Source organism: Choloepus didactylus, chromosome 1 (assembly GCF_015220235.1).
Source record: "Choloepus didactylus isolate mChoDid1 chromosome 1, mChoDid1.pri, whole genome shotgun sequence".
In the NCBI taxonomy this organism is placed as follows: Eukaryota; Metazoa; Chordata; class Mammalia; order Pilosa; family Megalonychidae; genus Choloepus; species Choloepus didactylus.
The window spans coordinates 126,233,235-126,251,931 of record NC_051307.1 but is presented as its reverse complement, the minus strand read 5'-3'; the positions used below and the strand labels follow the sequence as shown (position 1 = coordinate 126,251,931).

General features: G+C 36.9%; 1 protein-coding gene across 2 annotated transcripts in view; it reads left to right on the top strand.

The window, feature by feature from the left end:
* The window catches only part of SERPINI1 (serpin family I member 1), a 103,575-nt gene that overhangs the window by 7,434 nt on the left and 77,444 nt on the right, over positions 1 to 18,697 (top strand). The gene's annotated exons all lie outside the window — the stretch shown is intronic.

The following is an 18,697-nucleotide window of genomic DNA, read 5'->3' as shown; positions in this document are numbered from 1 at the left end:
TTTTACATTTCTTTCATGTTATGACACATCAGTGGCATTACTGGGACAAAACTCTCCAGACGCAGTCATGCAAATTTCAAAACTGTCTTACAGTCAGTCTGTAGCATGGGGTTGGGTGCTGTAGAGATATAACAAAATATATAAGATCACTTATTCCTAGCATAATCCTCTATCAAAATAGTTAGCAAAAGAAGACAGTGCAAGAAACATTTCTATAGAAACAAGGATATGTGACTTAGGACTGTGGTATTACAAAAATTACTATCGTAGAAGTCCAGAAGCAGAAGAAATTGATCTATGTGGTAATTAAGGAAGGCTTTGAGGAAGAAGCAGGGTAGTGTGGTATGTTGCTTAAGAGCAGGGGAGGGCTAGCTATGGCCCACAGGCCCTCCACTTATTATGGTAAATAGTTTTATTGACACATGGCCAGGCTCATTTGTTTTTGTACTGTCTAATAACAGCAGAGTTGAGTCGTTGCAGCAAAAACCATATGGCCCACAAGCTTAAAATATTTGCTATCTGGACCTTTAACAAAAGTTTGTCAGCCCTTGGTTGAGTGTCGGCTCTGCAGTTAGACAAAACTGTTCAGATTTTTGCTAGCTATGTGATTTTGAGAATGTTACTTAATCTTATCGAGCCTTGGTTTTATGATCTGTAACTTCACTGAAAGGATGTTTATTTAGGTTAAATGACATTTTGCATAAAATGCATTGTACATTAATGGACATGTATTAAATATTATCAAATGTTATTTTTTCTTTTACTATAATGTTGTTTTAAGTGAACTATAACTTCTAATTCAAATGGAGATGTGAAGCCTAAATTTGCTCCCTAGCGCTTATGTTTAAGATTATAGGCCTAAACACCTAAACATAAAAGCCAAAATGTAAAACTCTTAAAAGAAAGCATAGGAGCAAATCTTTCTCATCTTGTATTAGGCCATAGTTTCTGAGATAAGACATTGGAAGCACAAGTGACTATATATATATATATATATATATATATATATATATGAATTGGACTTCATAAAAATTAAAATAGAAAGCGAAAAGACAACCCAAAGAAAGGGAGAAAATATTTGCAAATCATGTATTTGAGAAGGGGCTTGTATTCAAAATATAGAAATAATTCTTACAGCTCAACAATAGAAAGACAACCCAATTTAAAAATGGGCAAAGATCTAAATAGACATTTTTTCTTAAGATGAGATGCAAATAACCAATAAGCAAATGAAAAACTGATCTACATCATTAACCGTTAGGGAAATATGAATCAAAACCACAGTTAGATACTACTGCATACACACTAGTATGTCTGTTATCAAAAGCACAGATGATAACAAGTATTGGTGAGGATATGGAGAAATTGGAACGCTCCTGTTTCTGGTGGGAATATAAAATGGTACAGCTGCTTTGGAAAACACCTTAGTGGTTCATCAAAATGTTAACCATAGAGTTACCGTATGACCCAACATTTCCACACCTAGTTATATGCCCAAGAGAATTGAAAATATATATCCACACAAAAACTTGTACATGAATATTCATGGCAGCATTATTCATAATAGCTAAAATGTAGAACAATCCGAATGTTCATCAGCTGATGAATAAACAAAATGTTGAATATCCATACAATGGGATAGTATTAAGCCATAAAAAGGAATGAAGTTCTAATATATGCTACAACATGGATGATCCCTTGAAAACATTATGCTAAGCGAAAAAAAAGCCAGACAAAAGGCAACACCTGTGAATCCATTCATATGAAATATTCAGTATAGGGAAATCCATAGAGACAGAAAGTAGATTAGTATGAGGGGAAGTGAAGAATGGGAGTGACTGCTAATGACTATGAGATTTTCTGGGTGATGAAATGTTCCAAAATTAGATAGTGATGAATGTTGTATGTCTCTGTGAACACACTAAAAATCACTGAAGTACACTTTAACAGGATAAATTTAATGGTATGTGAATTATATTTCAGTAAAGCTATTATTTTTTAGATAGATATAATATAACATGATAAACATAGTAAAGTCTTATGAAAAATTGTATTATAAGGAACACGGGTTAACATGAAAAGGTAATGTAGAATAAAATATTCTTGATTTTACATTTTTTGGCTTCACAGAATACCAGGCAAAATTTATAAGAGAGTCCAAGATTTAGACATACATTCTTAATGTATTTTTTATTTTAATTTTTAAAATGAAGAAAAAGAAACCTAAACAACTCCAAGCATATAAAAATATAGGGAGGGAAGAGGATCTAAGATGGCAGCATAGAGAGGAATGGAAGCTAAGTAGTCCCCCTGGCACAACTGAAAAAAACCAGAAACAACTAGTAAATAATCTGGAATAACTGCGGGGGGACAAACGTGACCATCCACTCGTCATATACCAACTTGAATTGGGAGGAATGCCCAAGATCACAGCATAAAATCTGTAAGTAAAAACTGGAGATCCAAATCGGGAGACCCCTCCCCCACAGCCCGAGCTACAAAGCCTCGTGGTTCCAGAGAGAAGCTTTCTCCCAGCAAGCCAGTATAGCTCAGCTGAGCTCCAACTGGGGTTTTGGGTTTTAATTAGCGAGTGTGAACTGCTCACTACGAGGTATGAATCCCCAACAAGCAGACAGAGGCTTTGGGTGATGACTGACCTTGGAGAGGCGGAGGGTCGCCTCAGACTAGCTCTGAAGGGGACTCTGTTCCTTTTTTGACTCAATGGAGAAAGCCTCAGTCATTTTCAGTTCCCAGTTCTGTGACCCAGACAAGGGTATAGCACAGGCAGAGAGAGACCATTGAAATGCTAATGACCTCCATGTAGGGGGTCTGTCTTCTCTAAAAGGAAAGGGGTGGGGCCCAGCTCTACTACCTGCCTTTCATTCAGAACTTGGGGAAAAAGAGCCACACCTCCTTACACCAGTCAAGAATTATAGGCTAATGAATGCCACCTGCTGGGCAGAAAAGCGCAGTGACCAGAGGCATCAGAGGGTGTACCAGTTTTCTAAGACACACCCTCAGGGAAAACGGATATTGAATATTTCTTCCTTCTGGGACCTGAGCCCATTCTGGTCTGGAGAGACCTGATTGGGGTAACCAAGGAAACCATGCCTAGACAATAGAAAACTACAACCTACATCAAGAAAAATGAGGTTATGGCCTGGTCAGAGGAACAAACTTGTACTTCAACTGTGATGCAGGAATTGAAACAACTAATAAGTCAATTCAAAAAGTTTAGGGAAGATATGCTAAAAGAGCCGAACCATATAATGAGAACACAGGATGTATATAAGGTAGAAACTGAAAGTTCGAAAAAGCAACAGGCAGAATCTATGGAAACAAAAGGCGCAACACAAGAGATGAAAGACACAATGGAAACATACAACAGCAGATCTCAAGAGGCAGAAGAAAACACTTGGGAACTGGAGAACAAGGCATCTGAAAACCTACATACAAAAGAACAGATAGAGAAGAGAATGGAAAAATATGAGCAACATCTCCGGGAACTTAAAGACAAAATGAAAAGCAAGAATTTACATGTCATTGGTGTCCCAGAAGGAGAAGAGAAGGGAAAAGGGGCAGAACCAATAATAGAGGAAATAATCAATGAAAATTTCCCATCTCTTTTGAAAGACATAAAATTATGGATCCAAGAAGCACAGCTTACCCCAAACAGAATAGATCTGAATAGGCCTAGGCCAAGACACTTAGATTATCAAACGTCAAAGATAAAGAGAGAATCCTGAAAGCAGCAAGAGAGAAGCAATCCATCATATACAAAGGAAGCTTGATAAGACTATGTGCAGATTTCTCAATAGAAACTATGGAGGTAAGAAGGAAGTGGGGTGATGTATTTAAGATACTGAAAGAGAAAAACCAACAACCAGGAATCCTATATCCAGCAAAACTATCCTTCAGATATGAGGGAAAGCTTAAAATAGTCTCTGACAAACAGACAATGGCAGAGTTTGTGAACAAGATACCTGCTGTACAGGAAACACTAAAGGAAGCACTGCAAACAGAAAGAAAAAGACAGGAGTGAGAGGTTTGGAAAACAATTTTGGGAGACAGTAGCACAGCAATGTAAGTACACTGAACAAAGATGACTGTGAATATGGTTAAAAGAGGAAAGTTGGGATCATGTGGGACACCAGAACAAAAGACAAGCGATAAAGACTGGGACTGTTACTCAGGGAAACCTAGGGTGCTCAACGATTGTAATAAAAGGTAGAAATATGTTTTTACATCAGGTAGAACAAATGAATGCCAACATTGCAAGGTGTTAAAAATAGGGTGGGATTGGGGGGAAAATACAATCAATGCAAACCAGAGGCTGGAATTAACAGAAACATTGTATTAGGCTTCCTTTAATGTAACAAAAGCAATGTACCAAAGCTAAATGCATATGGGGGAGTGGGGAATAGGGGAAGGGTATGGGACTCCTGGCATTGGTGATGTTGTCTGATTCTTTATTCTGCTTTAGGTTAATGCTGTCTTTCCTTTTGTCACCTAGCTATCAAGTTTTTTTGTTTGTTTTTTTCTCTCTCTCTTGCCTTTTTCTTTTGCCTCTCTGTCTTCTTTGACTCTTCCTCCATCTTTGTGGAAGAAATGTCCCCATATAGAGAGCAGCGATGGTGCTCAATACATAAATACATGACTATACGGGGAACCAACGATTGTTTACTTAGGAAGAATGTATAGTGTTTGAACAAAACCATCTTAAAAGAAATGGTTTGATGAAGAAACCTTGAGGGCACTATATTGAGTAAAATAAGACAGACGCATAAAGGCAAATATTGCAGGGTCTCACTGATATGAACTAATTACAATATGTAAACTCATAGACATGAAATATAAGTTACCAGGATATAGAATGAGGCTAAAGAATGGGGAGCGGTTGCTTACTATGAGCAGAATGTTCAACTAGGGTGAACTTATATATTTGGAAATGGACAGGGATGATGGTAGCATGTAATGAGAATAACTAACAGTGCTAAATGGTGTGTGAAGGTGGTGGAAAGGGTAAGCTCAGAGTCACACATGTCACCAGAAGGAAAGTTGGAGGTTGAAAGATGAGAATGTTTAAAACAGTGAATCTTGTGGTGGACAATGTACATGATTAACTATTCAAATATTAGAAATCTGTTTCATGAACTAGAACAAATGTATGTCACTATAACTAGAGGTTAATAATAGAGAGGCATATAAGGAAAAAATATATACCTCTTGCAAACTATATACTACAGTTAGTAGTATTTTAACATTCTTTCATCAACAGTAACAAATGTACTATACCAAAACTATGAATCAGTAATGGAGGAGGGGGGTGTGGTTAGGGGTATGGGAGGATCTGAGTTTCCTTTTTTTTTTTGTCTTTATTTCTTTTCTGGAGTAGTGAAAATGTTCTAAAAATTGAAAAAAAAAATTATTGTGTTGTTGGATGCACAGCTGTATGGTGGTGCCGTGGGCAATTGATTGTACACTTTTGGATCTTTGGATAGTTGTATGGTATTTGAACAATCTCAGTAAATATATATATATAGGGAGGGAAAAATCAGCTGGGCATCAGACTTCTCTTACACAGAACTTAGTGATAGAAAGCAATAGTACAATGTGTACAGAATTGCAATGGGATATGTTTATGACTCAAAACTTCTTACCCACATCATTTGGCTAGCCAACTGGCATGGATAAATCCATCACTGAGGATCATTAACCATATAGGACAAGCTAGAGTAATTGCTGTCCTTATTCCAGTTAAGACAGTCATTTATAAGGCTGATGGCTTAAAAACCATATACCAGGTTTCACTTTAAATAGTGCATTGGCTGATATTTTAAATGACGTTTCTTTTTTCTTTTCCCCATTTAGAATAACCTGTAAACATTTAAAAAAAAAATAACAGAATATCTCATTTATCAAATGGATCCAGAATTCCCACCAAAATACACCTTAGAACCAGGAAGTAAGCTTCAAATCCAGCCAAATTTCTTGCTGTAAAATTCATTTTATTCATCAGAAATCCTTAATCCCATATTCAGGGCATACTTAGTTTTATTGTATATGCAGACAAACAGTGATTCAATGAGAAGGGAGAAGAATGTGGAACTGAAAAAGCATAATTATCTGAAGGATAAATGTCTTGAGAGCTCAGTAGACCCCGGAGGCACGACGTGTGCCATGGGACAGTGGATGGTGCCCTGTTGGTGCTGAATGAATAAAGAAAGAAGAACTTTATACATGATAAAGAGGATAAATGTTACAAATCATTGTTACCAAAATATATGTTAAGTGGATTGCACATTTCTTTAAGTTTCAGGCAAATAAAAAGAAATTTTGGTACTTAAGAAGTACATTCACAGCTTTTGGCAAAACACCCAACCAGGATTTCCAGAAAAATTAAGAAAAACAAAGTTTTGCTCTTCTGTGTGTAACTAAAATTTTTTACCCAAATATCTAAAATAATGGTTGTTCGTATTTAAATGGTTTGACGTAGAGATGTGTATATGAAATGGCAATTATTTGTAGACTTCTTTCTTTCCAGTTTGAATTCAGTTAACTCTACGAGAAATATTATTTCAGCCATGCAATTTATCATGGGAAAATATGGACAGGATGACATCAGATAGAAAATAATGAAATCATAGGGAAAACAACACTGAGCAATCTATTTACAACAGGATAGTTTCTGTTGTTTGCAAATCATGTGGAGACTATTTTTAGTGGGTGTTGTAAGGAGGGAAATCCAGTGTACTTTGCTCTATTTTTTGAGACTGGGCTTTTACTATGACCTAAGCACTGTGCTAGTGTCTTTACATACAAACATTGTCCTCCTTAATTTTTTTAACAATTCTATGAGACAAATACTATTTTAATCCCCATTTCATATATAAGTCAATTGGGACAAAGAAAGTTATGTGAGTTGTATAGGTATCCTCACTGGATGGTACCGAGTTTGCATTTTGTTCATTCAAGCCTAATACTGTTCAGCAATAAAATTATTTCATCAAAAGGGACCCTAACCCTTTGTGTATTTCTAGAGAATGGTCTATAGTTACTATACAGTTTGTATATTGCACCTTATATTATACAACTGAAGTCTCCTGCATTCTTAAAATTAAAAATGAGGATAGTTACAATTACTGGCCTGATCTTTTTAAAACAATAATAAAATCAATATATAAAAATTCCAATGTCAGACAAAATTAGAGCATTAATAATAATAATAATAATAATAATAATAATAAAATCCACTGCAAGCTTACTTTAGAGTAGGCAACTTGGCAGGCTGAAATCTTCCTACTCACCTCATCCCAACTGAATTGTGTTTTGCAGAGTTCATGTTTTAGGGAAAAAAAAAATATCTTTTCTTTAGGTAAAGGAACCCTCTCCAGTTTCCACAGACCCCACTACTCTCTTATTAACCAGGTTAATTCATACATTCATTTTATCTTGCAAGACACTGCAGACATTTGTGTTTGTGATTTATCAAATAGATTTATCTGTAAATCTTAGTAAATTTAAAATACAATATTGAAAGATTAACATAATTTGGTAGGGGGATATGTATGTTTGGTAAAATGAGGTAGACATATAATTATACAAAATAACACAAATTTTATCAGAATAATTTTTCATAGTTTTGTCTCTCTCTAAGCTAAGATTAAATTATAGAGCAGTCAGCCATGTCTATTAATTTCCTTTAAATGTTTTCACCATGTAGAAAGGAGTAGGAAATCAGAGATTTTTCTTAAGCCAGATGGAAAATTTGAGATGTGTGAAATTGCAAGTGGTTACCCTGCTGAAAGTATAGATTTATCAGGGAATAATATTGGGGTTTTCAACAGTCAAGACATGGTGATATGTTGTCAAGGGCATTTTCGGGCTGTCAGCCTGAGTGTCAGAGGAAAACTAATTGGTAAGTGGTATGCAGCATTTCCATAAATGATTTGTTTTTATATCTTCCACAGCATCTAAAGTAATAAAGAAGCCCCTAAAATTAGCAAAAGATCACCCTACATGTGTGAAAAAACTATATACTTTTACCATGATAAAGTGGATTTTGTTCCAAATTGTGTTGAACTTTATGAAATTCCCACTATTTCCCTACTTTTTGACCTACAAAAAGAGGCAATTCATATGGTTCAACCTAAAACATAGCTACAACATGGATAATATTGTTCCAAACTGCATGTTTTTCAACAGAAGCTAAAATATAATTTAGTTTCTAGGTTAATAAAAAATATGTGTTGTGGCCCTGCTTTCTGCCAGACCCTAGGTTTACATGGAAGATCATTTTCTCTGTCTGTCTTGGTAAGTCTTGGCAGAAGTTGGAATTTCCCAGAGCTTGCCCATCGGCCTTGTTTTCTATACATTCCCCAGGAAATCTCAGCCATACTGATAGCCTAAATGTGCTGACAACTCCCAAATGCATCTCTACCCCAGACTTGTACTTTTAACTGTGACCTGGCTTATCCAACCACTTCCTTGACCTTCCAAGCAGATGTCTCATAGACATCTCAGATTTGTCTATCCAAAATGACACTACTGATCCCCCTTCTCAGCCATGTATGCTCCTGCTCCAGCCTTCCCCAACTGACCAACTGTCACCTGCACCCATGCCTCATACACTGGCTGGAATGGGTGGAATGGTTGAGCTCGCAGCATAAACTGTAAGTAAAGCTGCCCTCCCCCACCAGCATGGCAGGCTGAGCTGAAATACTTCCCTCTGGAAAAAAAGAAGCTGGTTACCTGGAGTGAGGGCAAGTAACTTAACCAAGCTCCTATTGCAGTTTTAATTAACAAATTTGGACTACTAAATACAAGCTACAAGCATAGAAAAACCTGGAACAAACAGGAAAGGAATTTGAGGTTCCTCCCAGCAGAGAGGAGTCAGGGCTGATGGAAAAAAAATACGTAAATAAAAACAGAGGCTTTTGGAGATAGCTGAGCTCAGAATACTGGAAAACAGCTGTGTGCCAAGAGAAGGGTCACAGAGAACCAGGTACCAACACTAGCTGACCGGTGAAACTGGGAGGCTAGGGACTGGCTCTGTAAAAGGGCTTTTGCTCTTTTTCCTTTTTTTCTCTCATTCTAAGCAGCTTATTAGAGAAAGCCTCAGGCATTTTGAATTGTCAGTATTGACCCAGGCAAGGGTGGAGTTAACAGAGTCAGAAAGACAAAGGAAGAATGGAATTCAAGTGTAGAAGATAACTCCCTAAAGGATATATTTTCTCTTAAGAAGGGGGGCGCAGCTCAAGTGGCCACCTTCCCTCAGAGAATTCAGACCCCAGGGTCTAGGAGGGAAAAAAAATCCAGAAACAATGTAAGCTTGGCTTCTGTCACCCTTGGCCCCAGCCAGGACAGGTCCATTGAGAATTAAAGGGATCATACCTCTTTACACCAGTGAGAAGCTGTGGGCTGACAAGTGCCACCTGCTGGACAGGATAAGAAAAACACCAAGTCTAGAGGCCTGACTGCAAAGTCTGTTAACCTGCTCTTCAGGGATACTTGATAGTGATTAAACCTTCCTTCTGAGACCTGGGCCCATCTGGCCTGGGAAATTCTGATTTCAGTAATCAAGGAAACCAGATGCCTGGGCAACAAAAACTTACGAGTCACATTAGGAAAAACGAAGATATGGCCCAAAGGAACAAACCTACACTTCAACTGAGATATGGGAGTTGAAACAACTAATTAAAGATCTTCAAACAAATATATTAAATGTATTCAAAAATCAAATGGGTTGAGGGAAGATATGGCAAAAGAGATGAAGGATATAAAGAAGACATTGGGAGAACATAAGGAAGAACTTGAAAGTCTGAGAAAACAATTGGCAGAACTTACTGGAATGAAAGGCACAATACAAGAGATGAAAAATGCAATGGAGACATACAACAGCAGATATGAAGAGGCAGAGGAAAAGATTCATGAACTAGAGGACAGGACATCTGAAATCCTACACATAAAAGAACAGATAGGGAAAAGAATGGAAAAAATATGAGCAGTATCCCAGGGAACTGAGTAACAACATGAAGTACATGAATGTACATATCATTGATGTCCCAGAAGGAGAAGAGAAGGGAAAAGGGGCAGAAAAAATAATAGAGGAAATAATCACTGAAAATTTTCCATCTCTTATGAAAGACATAAAATTACAGATCCAAGAAGCGCAGTGTACCATAAACAAAATAGATCTGAGTAGACCAACTACAAGACACTTAATAATCAGGTAATCAAAGATAGAGAGAATTCTGAAAGCAAGAGAAAAGCGATCCATCACATACAAGGGAAGCCCGATAAGACTAAGTGCAGATTTCTCAGTTGAAACCATGGAGACAAGAAGGCAGTGGTAAGATATATTTAAGATGCTAAAGGATAAAAACTGCCAACCAAGAATTCTATATCTGGCAAAACTGTCTAAAATGTTCTCAGACAAACAGACACTGAGAGAGTTTGTGAACAAGATACCTGATCTACAGGAAATACTTCATGGAACACTACAGACAGGAGAGAGAGGTTTGGAAAACAATATTGGGTGATGGTAGCACAAGAATTTAAGTACACAGAACAAAAATGACTGTGAATATGGTTGAAAGAGGAAGGTAAGAGGTATGTAGGACACCAGAAGTAAAGATAGAAGATAAAAACAGGGACTGTGTAATTTAGTGAAACCTAGAGTGGTCAATGATTGTGATTAAATGTACAAATATGTTTTTACATGACAGAGAACAAATGAATGTCAACTTTGCAAGGTGTTAAAAATGGAGTGATATTGGGGAAAAAATAAAATCAATGCAAACTAGAGTGTAGTTAACAGCAACATTGTTATATGCTTCCATTAATTGTAACAAAAGCAAGATACCAAAGCTAAATGTCTATAAGAGGGGGACATAAGAGAGGAGTATAGTTGCTGACTTTTTTATTGTATTTTATTTTTTTAATTCATTTTTATTGAGATATATTCACATACCATGCAGTGATACAAAGCATACATTCAGTTGTTCACAGTACCATTGTTTAGTTGTGCGTTCATCACCAAAATTAAGTTTTGAACATTTTCATTAATTTTTGAACATTTTCATTACCACACACACAAAAATAATAAGAATAAAAATTAAAGTGAAAAAGAACAGTTAAAGTAAAAACACTGTATTGTATTTTATTTTAATTTCATTTTTTCTATTGCTTCTTAGTTGTCATTTTTTTTCTCTTTCTTTTTTCTTTTTACTTTTTTTTGTCTCTTCCTTTTTCTTTGTGGAAGAAACAGAAATGTCCTTATATAGATAGTGGTAGTTAATGCATAACTATGTGATTATATGGAGAACCATTGACTATTTACTTAGGATGGAATGTGTGGTGTGTGAATAAAACCATCTAAAAAATAAACAGAGGGATACAAGAACCAGAGAAAATGTGGAGAAAGGGATGTACCTAATCACCATTGGTGGGGAAGTAAAAAGATGCAGCACATCTGGAGGGCAGTGTGGTGGTGCCACAGGAAACTAAGTATGGGGTTGTCATATGGTCCTGCAACCCTGTTATTGGGTATATACTTGGATGAACTGAAAAGAGGGACACGAATGGACTTTTGCATGGGGGGTTTATGGTGGCAATATTCACTATTTGCAGTGGATGGAGATGACCTAAGGGTACATTGAGTGATGAACAGAATGGTCAACATACAATGGGATATTGATCTGCTACAAGATGGAGTGAAGTTGTGAGTTGCATGGACATTGAGGGAAGTATGTTCAGTGAAATAAACCAGAAATGAAAAGAAAAACATTATAATGCCTCACTAATTTGGACTAACTATGAGTCTGAGAACATACGTTATCAGGGGAAGGCTGATAGATTGTATGCTCTTACAGCAGTTACATCTATTTTTGAGCTGTAATGGTTATTTCTAAATTCTGAGATGCTGAGCTCATTGTGTATAATCCAATCAGTTCCTGGAAATTTGGGTATCTGTGTGACACCTGAGATCCAGAGCCAGAGTTCGGCAGCTATGAATGTCAGCATTACCCCATACAGCAAATGTTAAGGAGTCTGAAAAAAGAGATCAGACTTCAATTAGAGATATGAACAAAATGGACTTGGTTAGGATTAAGGTAAATTAGACTAAAGGATAAAGGATGATGTGGACGGTGTTTTTAAAACTTCAACTTCTGTGTGAAACCAAAGGAAGAGATGTTTATTAGGTGCAAAATCTATATTTTTTGTAACACACTATATAATTTAACTTGTAAGGTCAGTTTATTCAAACAACATAATTACATGGATCAGTGAATAAGGAGTGAAATCTGGTTGGTTTGTATAGGTTAGTGTGAAGCCCCGATATATCCCAGAGTAATTTGGGCAGAGAATAAAGATGTATTTGCAAAGTCTCCTTGAGGGACTGGGGGAAAAGGTAGAAATAGTAAATCTCCCCATCTAGGGAATTGATGTTCTCACAAGCATTAGGGGCTACCAATTTAGAAGGCCAAGCCGTCAATCTTGGGGCTTGCCCTTATGAAGCCTGTTACTGCAAAGGAGAAGCTAAGCCTACTTAAAATTGTGCCAAAGAGTCATTCCCAGAGAACTTCTTTTCTTGCTCAGATGTGGCCTCTCTCTCTAAGCTAACTGTGCTGGTACACTCACTGCCCTCCCCCCTACGTGGAACATGACTCCCAGGAATGTAAATCTCCCTGGCAATGTGGGGCATGATTTGCAGGGATGAGCTTGGCCCTGGCATTGTGGGAATGAGAAAGCCTTCTTGGACCAAAAGGGGGAAGAGAAAGGAAACAAAGTTTCAGTGGCTGAGAGATCTCAAATAGAGTTGAGAGGTCATTCTGGAGGTTTTTCTTAAGCGCTATATAGATATCCCTTTTTAGTTTTTAGAGTATTGGAATAGCTAGAAGGAAATACCTGAAACTGTTGAACTGCAACATAATGGCCTTTATTCTTGAAGACGATTTATAACTGTATAGTGTACACTGTGTGAGCATGTGATTGTGAAAACTTTGTGGCTTCCACTCCCTTTATACAGGGTACGGACAGATGAATAGAAAAATGAAGACAGAAAGTAAATGAATAATAGGGAGAGATGGGGGTATGGGATGTTTAGGGTGTTCTTTTTTACTTTAACTTTTATTCTTATTCTTTTTTCTGTGTGGTAATTAAAATGTTCAAAATTTGATTGTGGTGATGAATGCACAACTATGAACAATTGATTGTACATTGTGATGATTTATGGTGTGTGAATATATCTCAATAAAATTGACTTTAAAAAAACATAATTCTCACATTTTTTTACACCACTAAATCTCAAAAGCTCTGGACCCCATGAACATTGAGGAGTGGGAGATAGTGAGGTGAGTTTATTAGACTGACTTCTGAGGCTTTATTCATACTACCAAACTTGGCCCCTCACCTCCACTGTCTACAACACAGTGGCTATTTCTGATGTGAAATATATTCCTCAGGTATGCTGGGGCTAAGAAAAGGTTGAGAAACATTTCTGAATTTTGCCTAGAACCAGTGTCACTGCAATAATAACTATTAATTGATAACTGTATACCAGAAGACTCTAATGTTGCTAGGGAAAAGAATTTAGAAAGAGAAACTATAATGATTACATAGTGATGCTACTTTCTTTCTTCTGTTAGGAAAGATAAGAATGTGGGCTTGATACACTGTTGCTCTGGATATATTACTTTGGATTTAATTCTATGACAGTTCTAACCTATAATTTAAAAAAAAGGGGGGGGGGATAGATTTCTTACTCTCCAAAATTATCTATTAACCTTACTTCAAGCTCCCTTTTCTTTTTTTTTTTCTTATTGTGAACTTTAACATATATACATAACAGTGATAATTTTCAAAGTACAATTTCACAAGTAGAGAGCAAATTTCAAAGAATGTTATGGGTCACAGTTCCAAAACTTCAGCTATTTCCATTATGATAAAATGTAACATATACAGAAATGTGTAATCTCTCGATGTACAGCTCTATAAGCAGTTCTATAGGTAATTTCAAAAATTGGTATGGGTTACACTTCCACAGTTTCAGTTCTTTCCTTATTATGCAATACAAGGTATATAAAGAAAGGTGAAGACCTTAAAGCCACAATTCAACCAGCAGCTATAGAGCAAATCTAAAGGATGCTATAGGCTACAGTTCCACCATGTCATTTTCCTTCTTCCAGCCATTCCAACACCCCAGCATATATATATATATATATATATATACACTTTCAGTATTCAAAGACCTTTGTTGCCTGTTGCTACCCCTTCTCATTTAATCTCTTTCTCCATCTTCAGAGGTGTCTAGGTGAACACCCTAACTTGTTCATATTGAAATAGGGTGTTGACAGAATGGGTAAGGGGACCGCATCTGATAGTTGATCTTAAAGAGGCTATTGCTTCTGGGTTTTAGGACTTGTCTGGTATAGGAACACTCTGGTGGATTTAAGTTTCTGAAAGATAAAACATAGTGAGTGAATCTTTTACAGAACCTCAGGTAGGGACCTAGGTATTTGGGGACTGCTTGTGGTAAGGGCATGGCATACTGTGGCCATTTGGGATGTCTAGCTGGGGCTTGCATAAGAGAAACCTCCAGGATAGCCTCTTGACTCTATTTGGGATGTTTCAGCCACTGTAACCTCAGCTTGTTACCTTTCTTTTTTTCCCCCTTTTGGTCAAGTAGGCATTTTCAATCCCTCACTGCCAGGGCAAGGCTCATTACTGGGAGTCATGTCCCATGTCACCAGGGAGATTCATTCCCTGGCATGGGGAGGAGGTTAATGAATTTATTTGCCGAGTTGGGTCAAGCTCCTTTTTCAAGGGAATTTTTTTTTTTTTTTTTGTGGTTGATTGCTTTTGTGTGTGTGTGTGTGTGTTTTTAAATCTTCATTTTATTGAGATATATTCACATACCACGCAGTCATACAAAACAAATCGTACATTCGATTATTCCCAGTACCATTACATAGTCGTACATTCATCACCTAAATCAATCCCTGACACCTTCATTAGCACACACATAAAAATAACAAGAATAATAATTAAAGTGAAAAAGAGCAATTAAAGTAAAAAAGAACACTGGATACCTTTGTCTGTCTGTTGTTTGTTTCCTTCCCCTATTTTTCTACTCATCCATCCATAAACTAGACAAAGGGGAGTGTGGTCCTTATGGCTTTCCCAATCCCATTGTCACCCCTCATAAACCACATTTTTATACAATTGTCTTCGAGATTCATGGGTTCTGGGTTGTAGTTTGATAGTTTCAGGTATCTACCACCAGCTACCCCAATTCTTTAGAACCTAAAAAGGGTTATCTAAATTGTCCTTAAGAGTGCCCACCAGAGTGAACTCTCGGCTCCTTTTGGAATCTCTCTGACACTGAAGCTTATTTCATTTCCTTTCACATCCCCCTTTTGGTCAAGAAGATGTTCTCCATCCCACAATGCCGGGTCTACATTCCTCTCAAGGGAAAATATTTATACTCCCAGTGACTATGCTTGGAAGAGATTCAGTTATGCCATATTTACCTTTGTTTTATCTCACTTTAAGAATTTGTAAGCTCTACAGTCATTTTTATATAAGTTAATTAGACATGAAATCCAGGAGGGAGAGAGGGATGAGGGTTAGTATCAACACAGGCTGTCCACAAATCTCAGAAATAGGAGAAGTGAGAATTCATCCACCAATAGAATTCCATCAGACCCTGGGCTACAGAGAAGCAACTTCAGCAATTGCCTCTTAAAGCTATAATTATGAAATGTTTGCAAGCATTTTTTTTTTTCATTTTTATTGAGATTGTTCAGATACCATACAATTATCCAAAGATCCAAAGTGTACAATCACTTGCCCCTGGGTACCCTCATACAGCTGTGCATCCATCACACTTAATTTTTGTTCAATTTTTAGAAACTTTTCATTACTCCAGACAAGAAATAAAGTGAAAGATGAAAAAAGAAAAAAAGAAAAGGAAACTCTAATCCTCCACTATCCCTAACCAACCCCCCTCAATTGTTGACTCGTAGTATTGATATAGTACATTGGTTACTGTTTATGAAAAAATGTTGAAATACTACTAACTGTAGCATATAGTTTGTAATAGGTATATAGTTCTTCCCTATATGCCCCTCTATTATTAACTTCTAATTGTATTGTCGTACATTTGTTCTGGTTCATGGAAGCGATTTCTAGTATTTGGACAGTTGATCATGGACATTGCCCACCATAGGATTCAGTTTTATACATTCCCATCTTTTGACCTCCAACTTTCCTTCTGGTGAAATATATGACTCTGAGCTTCCCCTTTCCACCTCATTCACACACCATTTGGCGCTGTTAGTTATTCTCACATCTTGCTACCAATACCCCTGTTCATTTCCAAACATTTGAGTTCATCCTAATTCAACATTCTCCTCATATTAAGCAACCACTCCCCATTCTTAAGCCTCGTCCTATATCTTGGTACCTTATATTTCATGTCTATGAGTTTACATATTATAATTAGTTCCTGTCAATGAGACCCTGTAATAATTGTCCTAATGTGTCTGGCTTATTTCACTCAGTATATTGCCTTCGAGGTTTTGTCATCAACCCATTTTTTTTTTTAATATGGTTTTGTTCACTCACCATACATTCCATCCCAAGTAAATAATCAATGGTTTTCTGCATGGTCATACATTTATGTGTTCACCACCTTCACCACTATCTATATAAGAGCATCTACATTTCTTCCACAAGGCAGGAGGGAGAGTCAAAGAAGGTAGAGAGGCAAAAGAAAGAGGAAAAAAAAAAATGACAGCTAGGAAGCAGCAAAAGGAAAAATAACCTTAAATCAAAGTAGAATAAAGTATCAGACAATACCACCAATGTCAAGTGTCTAACATGCCTCCCCTATCCCTTCCTCTTATCTGCATTCACCTTGGTATATCACCTTTGTTACATTAAAGGAAGCATAATACAATGATTCTATTAGTTACAGTCTCTAGTTTATGCTGATTGCATCCCTCCCCCAATGCCTCCCCATTTTTAAGACCTTGCAAGGCTGACATTTGCTTGTTCTCCCTCGTAAAAGAACATATTTGTACATTTTATCACAATTGTTGAATACTCTAGATTTCACCAAGTTACACAGTCCCAGTCTTTATCTTTCCTCCTTTCTTCTGGTGTCTCACATGCTCCCCACCTTCCTCTCTCAACCGTATTCATAGTTACCTTTGTTCAGTGTACTTACATTGTTGTGCTAACATCTCCCAAAATTGTGTTCCAAACCATGCACTCTTGTCTTCTATCACCCTGTAGTGCTCCCTTTAGTATTTCCTGTAGGACAGGTGTCTTGTTCACAATACAAGCATTTTGATTGTTTAATGCAATTGAAATATTTAAGCCATCCAAAGTGCCCTATTTCTGTAAAACATATATTTTCTTAAGTTGTAGTTTCTAGCATAAATCTGTGCTTTTCTTCAGTATATGGATGCTGTTCAAATTTAAATGTTTAAATGTCAATATAGAATAAAATTAAGGTTTATAACTTGTCTTTAAGGAGATCCCCACTGCAAAATCTGAATTGGCACATTCTGAGGGCACTCTAGGAGTGTCTCTAATCTGATTAACCCATTAGAAGCAGACCTACTTCTGCTAGATCTGTTCCCAAGAAGATAAGTTAATAGAACACACCCTCATTATTTATTTAGTTACAGCTTAATTCATTTTCAGGCTGCTGCTTTATAATGCTCCCACATTTGGTCAGCTAAACCCTTTAGTTTCCTTCTGTTTCAGGGTTTCTCAGTCCTTCACTGCTGGAATTCAGGGTGGAACTGCTTCCTCTCTGTCCTCTCCAACCCCACATGGCTGCTTTCTGGATTCCTACCAGCACCCTTACTGACCAGCTAGTTGGCCTCCCTGAGTTACTTCTTTCCTTCCTTTCTTGCTGTTCACCAACATCTTTGATAGCTCCTTCTACACCCTCAGGCAGCTCAATGAGTCATTCTGTTGTCCGTTCCATTATTTCTAAAACTTTCATTCAACAAATCCAATTCCTTCTTGAATTTTACTCCAGGCTTTCAACTCTCCTGTTACTATGTCAAATCTTTTTAAAAGCATTGGCACATACAACCCCACCTCTACATGTTGTAAGTATATCTGTAGAGAAAAGCACTGGTTGTATTTCAATCCATGGTATATTTAAGGATGATTGTTTGGAAGCACTTACTAATTAATGAACACTGAAAGAAAGCACACATCATTGTGATGACTGCTATAACTGGACCTCTTTTTAAAGTAATTTCATATTTTTTTTATCAGCAACACATCTTCACCCCTAATTTAGAGTAGGCAAGTGACCAAAGATACTGGTAGATTCAATATTTTAAAGCTAATCTACAAGTGAAAATCTGTTCTCACTTAAAAAAAAAAGTCTTAAACTCCTTCAAATGAGCCTATTGTAAGATAACCATGCTTTATAAAAACATCTGTCATTTTAGGTCAAGATTTTGGGAACCAGAAGAAGCCTGCAGTTGGTACTGGAACTTTGTTCAATGCAGACCAACATCAGTGACTGTTCACCCTTGAAATTGCAGCAAATGTAAAATGTGACTTGATCTTATAGCATAAATAGTCTTTTGAAAAAATACTGGTTTTCATCTGTTTTTCACTTTTCTTCTCTGTAATCTCTGAGATTCTAATTTTACTATAATAA